At 38.5% G+C, this 5759-nt stretch overlaps 1 pseudogene; it reads right to left on the bottom strand.

Moving 5' to 3' along the window:
• Positions 1 to 960: 960 nt before the first annotated feature.
• LOC101592551 overlaps positions 961 to 5759 on the bottom strand; it is a 7189-nt pseudogene continuing 2390 nt past the window's right edge.

The following is a 5759-nucleotide window of genomic DNA, read 5'->3' as shown; positions in this document are numbered from 1 at the left end:
AGTGTTCAGGTATGTGTATAAACTGGAGCAGTCCTAACAATGGAACTTTCACTAGGCCCTGGAAGAGTACATGCCTTTTAAAAAGACTCTTGTATATATCAAGGCAAAACAGGCCACTCATCACTGCTCTATGCTTTCTAGAAAAGAAGAGGAATCTGAATGAGGACTCAGACTGCATCCTCTATCATTTTATTCTATAAGCAGGAATTGAGAGGGTCAACAGAAGAGAAATGTAAGTTCTTGTAAGGTTTCTTGGTTTGTGTTGGCCTTCAGGCCTTCCCCTGCTGCCTGGAATTATTTGACGAAAAGCACAGCAGCAGTAGGTTCTTAGGAGAATGACAACTAGAATGGACATTATTTCTCCAGCACAAACACTTCATTCTAGTTGTGTCTCAGGTTAAATTTCCCTGAGCCCTAGGCTTGGGTGTCAGTGGAGACAGGAACATAACCAGTGAGACTGTCCCAATCTTATTAATTCTTTTTTCTTTTTCCAGAGCCAGGGATTGAACTCAGGCCCTTGTGCTTGCCAGGGAAGCACTTATTCCACTGAGTCATCTCCCTGGCCCCTCAATCTTATTAATTCTTTCTAGGCTCTCTTTAGATGACCTTGTGTACTCTTATTTTCTACCTCACCTGAGAAAAAAATGAAGAATGGGAGTGGGATTCATGGCCTCATACATTTACCCAACATCTCATACCCGAAGAACTTCTATTACTGAGGGTAGAGAAGTGCTGAGTAATCAGAATATATATAGGGAGAGGGGGGGGCTATATTTGTATTTAATCCTTTCAATTGTAAAGAACACAGCATGTATCAGTTTTGTGATAAGGACTGAAGATATAATGCTGAGTAAGAAACAGGTTCATTTCTGTGATGTGGGACATACATTTTTTGGCCAGTAACAGATTCCAATCATTGGGCAACTCACAACTCAATAATCTCTCATCATTTGTTATTCTCTATATGGACTCACCACAGACTGAAGACTGTGGGCATGCTTCCATACATCTGTGTGACTTCTGGTGTCTAACAAGGCTTGACTGCGTGGTAAACTTTTTCATGCATGTTTTACAACTGAAACGTGCCTCACCTGAGTGAGTCTCCTGGTGTTTACAAAGGTGGGCTTTCTGAACAAATGTTCTCCCACATTCATGACATCTGAAAGGCTTCTCTCCTGTGTGAATTCTTTGGTGTGTGTGTAGATTTGTGCTATGACTGAAGCTTTTTCCACACCATGAACAACTATATGGTTTTATTCCTTGATGTATCAAGAAGTGCCTATTAATATCTACACTCCATCTAAAGCTCTTATCACATTGTGGACACTTGTAAGGCTTCTCATTAGTATGAATTCTCTGGTGCTTAGCAACGTAAGCATGACATTGGAAACATTTTCCACAAACCTGACACTTACATGAATTCTCCCCTTTGTGACCTTTTCTCTGACGAACCTTTTGTTTTGGAAGGTTTTCATCACTAGTTGAACGATTCTTTCTCTTTTCCCTTGGAATACCTTGACCCTGGTCCTCTAACCTGTGTGTATCACTGTGATTTTCTTTGGCTTTTCTTTTCTGGGCAACTTTCTTTCTGGTCTTTGGTCCTTGGCATTCTGCTGCTTGTATTTCTAATGCCGAAACAGAATTAGGCTCAGCATTTCCGGTGTCATTTTTGAGCTTTAGTCCTGGAACAAACAAAACACTCAAATAAACTACAGGAACGAAAAGAAAAATTAATAATGACTGCTGATTAAAACATAGCAAACTTCAGGTTAGTCTGACAAAATGGCATAAATCTATCTCTCCCTGTTCCTTCCTATAAGACACAACAACAAGCACATTAAATAATGAAAGACATAACCAAAAGGGAATTCTAAAAATTGGGATGATGCGAACTCATTTGGAGCCCTAGGAATGGAAGAATAACCTAGCTGACTATTTTATACCCCAAAATACATCAAAAAAGTAACTCAGATGCAGGGATTCTTATTCCTTCCTAGCTCAGCCTGGGAAACCTCATGACGGCATCAGGCAAAATAGATACAACTGGCAAAGGGGATTGTCAGCCTGGAATTTATCAACACTGTGCAGCCAGGAGAGATTCTTGCTTCCTATACTGAGCTGAAGATTTTTCTAACCCTGGTGGAAACAAATCAAGATAGATAAGCAGAAATGGAAAGAAACTAGCCAAATCAATGAAAATCAAAAAGAAGCCTCTTGAATACCACAGGCAAGAGATTTCCTCTCTTGTAGGCAACAAGGGCAAAGCAGAAACAAGGGGCTTGGTTAGGAAGCCTCTACCTCCCTATAGATCTCAACTCTTTTCCCCTCTGAGAGAAACCCTGTTTAAGGAAAATGTTTTCCATAGCTTCAGCTGCCACCAGCTGGGTCCCAAGGGGGCCTCAGCAGTGCCATATGAACCAAATATGACTAAGGCTCTGAAAATAAAAAAAAATGTTACTGGAAGCCTAGTGTACAGAAGTCAGAACACCTTGCTTGCCAGTATTTAGTTTGTGTCACTAAACGCAAATACCTGTGAAGATAAAACAACCCATTTCTGAATAATGCACAGCTCAAAGATGGTCTCAAAGGACAACTTACAATGGAGTCAAATGAGAGCAAAGTGTAACAGTGTGTATAAACTACAGCTAAATAGTGTGAAAAGAGGAAACTCTGCAACCCTAAGTGCTTACAGTAGAAAAAAGGAGAGGACACATCTCAGTCATCTGAGTTCCTACCCCCAGAAACAACACAGAAGGGAAAATAAATGCAAAGCAGGCTGAAACGGGGAAATACCAAAACTGGGAGCAGGAAGTGCACTGAAACAGAAAGCTTCTGGTTAGAAAAGCTAATAAAACAGCCACACCTTTACCAAGACTAACAAAACTACAGACGTACATCACCAATGTCCAGAATAGAGAGGCTGAACCAGGAGGATAACGAGTTCAAGACCACCTGGGCAAAAAGGAGAGCCCCGTCATGAAGAAGGATGAAAACCAGAAGAACAGATGGGGAAAGGGTGAGCAGTGCATCACTACATACTCTGCAGCATTAAGATATAGTAAGCGAGTACAGTAATACCTCGGTGCACGAAAGCTGCTATTTGCAAGGGATTCCACTGGCAAAATTGTGCTTCTATTCTCAAGCTCTGCACTGGATAACAAACATGAACACAGCTACCTTAAGCAAACTGATGCAATAAATTAAGGGTGAAAACTAAGGTGCCTCTCTACTCTGAACTTTACATTCATGGATTTAAAAAGTTAGTAAAAATGGACCAATTCCTTCACAACTAGCAAAGTGCAACAAATATGAAACAGATAACCTGAAGAACACTAAAACCATTCAAATAATTCATAATTTTAAAACTCCCCATGAAAAAACACTCCACGTCCAAATGGTGTCACTAGCAAAGTCTAGCAAATATGTAAAGAATTAACCATTCTTTATAATCTGACAGGAAAGATGAGGAAATACTGAACTCATTTTAATACCAATATTATGCTAATAGTAAAACCATATGTACAGTACTAAAGAAGAAAATTACAGGCTAACATCTCCTACAAACTCAAATACAAATACTGTCAATGGACCTGGGCATGGTGGTGGTGCATCCCTGCAATCCTAGCATTCAGGAGGCTGTGAATTCAAGCCCAGCCTAGGCTACACAGTGAGTTCAAGGCCAGCCCTGACCCAAAAAGCAAAACATAACCCCCCAAAAATACTTGTCAACAAAACATTCATTAACTTAATGTAACCAAATTATGTAGAACTTATTACAGGTATACAAGGCTTATTCTGCACTTCAAAATAGACAGAATCCACCATTCTAATAAACTAAAGAAGGAACACGATCTGCTGCTATCAAATGGCATAGATAAATTATTTCACACAGTCCCACATCCATTCATGATAAGAAATCCATAAAGTTGGGAATTATACCACCGTGATAAATATCAACCAAAAAAGCCCAGTGCTAACATCATAGTTAATGAAATGATGAAAAACAGAATATTTTCATGCTAAAACAGAGAATTAAAAGATGTCTTCTCTTATCACTTTATTTCAATAATAGAAGTACAATCTACTGTCATGAGGGCAAATAAGAAAGAAAAAGCATTGCAGCCTAGATTTTCCATTGCTCATTTAGAAAATCCCATGAAATCTATGAATAAAAAATACATAGAACTAAAAATTGAATTCAGAAGAATCACATGATACTAGATTCACGGCACTACAGTATAAAACACAATAAAAATACAGAAAAAATCAAAAATAGCATCATTTACAATTATTCCAATGAACATGAAAAAATAGGCCTATACTTTAAAGATCTAGAGCATAAATACACTAAAAATTACAAAATTTTGATGAAAGAAATCGAAGACAAATAATTAGGCATCAATCTTCAAATTATTTAATGTGTATAGCTTTAGTGTGATTTCTGGCAAAATTCAAACCAAGTTTATTTTAGACACAGATGAGGGGATACAGCTCAGCAGCACAGTTCCTCCCTGACAAGTGCAAGGTCCTGAGTTTGATTCATGGTACCTAGATGGATAGACAGACAGACAGACAGACATAAGCTTACTCTGAAATTTATGTGGAGAGGCACAGGGCCTACAACAGCTAAAAAGAACTTGAAAAGGAGAATAAAGAGGGGGGAGTTACTCTACCCAGTAGGTACTAAGGCTTACTATGCAACTACAATAATCAAGTGAGTGCAATATTCAGAGGGCAGACACATAGCTCAGTGGAGTAGTTCAGAAATACTATTCCCAACTTATCCTTGACAAGAAGCACAAAAGCAATTCAATGGAGCAATTCAACAAATGGCAAGTGATGATAAAGCAACTGAACTTCCATAGGTGACTTCAGATTTTATATAACATTAACTCAAAAGTGATCATGGACTTAAATGTAAAACATAAAATTATAAAAGTGTTAGAAGAAAACCATAGGGATCTAAGGCAAAGCTAATCAGTGCTCTAGACCTGACGCCAAAATCCCAGTGTGTCACAGAGAAAACAGCTGGTTCTCATCCAAATGAAAACTTCACTCTGTGGAAACCCAGGTCAAGACCATAAACAGACTGGAAGAAACTGACAAAAAAGCATACAACTGTCAAAGTATTCTAGAGAACAAAAAATACTGAAACTCAATAGCTAAAAAGTCAGTTAAGATGTGGACAAAAGACATTTCACTGGGGACAAGGAGATGGTTCAATGGAATAAGTGCTTCCCTGGCAAGCACAAGGCTCTGAGATCAATCCCCAGTTCCATTAAAAAGAAAAAAAAAAGAAGAAGACATTTCACTAAAAATGATACAGAGATGGCAAATAGGCACATGAAAAGATATAAAATATCTTTAGCCTTTAAAGAAATGCAAATCAAAACCATAATGTGATATCACTACACACCTGTCAGAATGTCTAAAAGTATCAAAATTAATAATCCTAAATACAGGCAAAGATTTAGAAAAACTAAATTGCTCATACACTGTTAGAGGGAATATGAAAAAGGATGCCATATGGAAAACAGCTTGCCAGTTTCCCCTAAGTAAAACATGCAATTATCAATTATCGTAGGAGCCAGTAGCTGCACACTTAAAAGTATTTATCCCAGAGAAGTGAAAACCCTACCAAAAATCCTATACAGGAATGTTCTCGGCACTGTATTCAAGCAGCCGAATGACAGAGGCAGCAAAGGTATCTCTCAGTGGCTAAATGCTCATCCAGGGACAGGGCATGCTGCTCAGCAAAG

Source organism: Octodon degus, unplaced genomic scaffold (genome assembly GCF_000260255.1).
Source record: "Octodon degus isolate 3935 unplaced genomic scaffold, OctDeg1.0 scaffold00413, whole genome shotgun sequence".
NCBI classification, from domain to species: Eukaryota; Metazoa; Chordata; class Mammalia; order Rodentia; family Octodontidae; genus Octodon; species Octodon degus.
The sequence above is the reverse complement of the archived record's forward strand: the minus strand, read 5'-3'. Positions and strand labels throughout refer to the sequence as shown.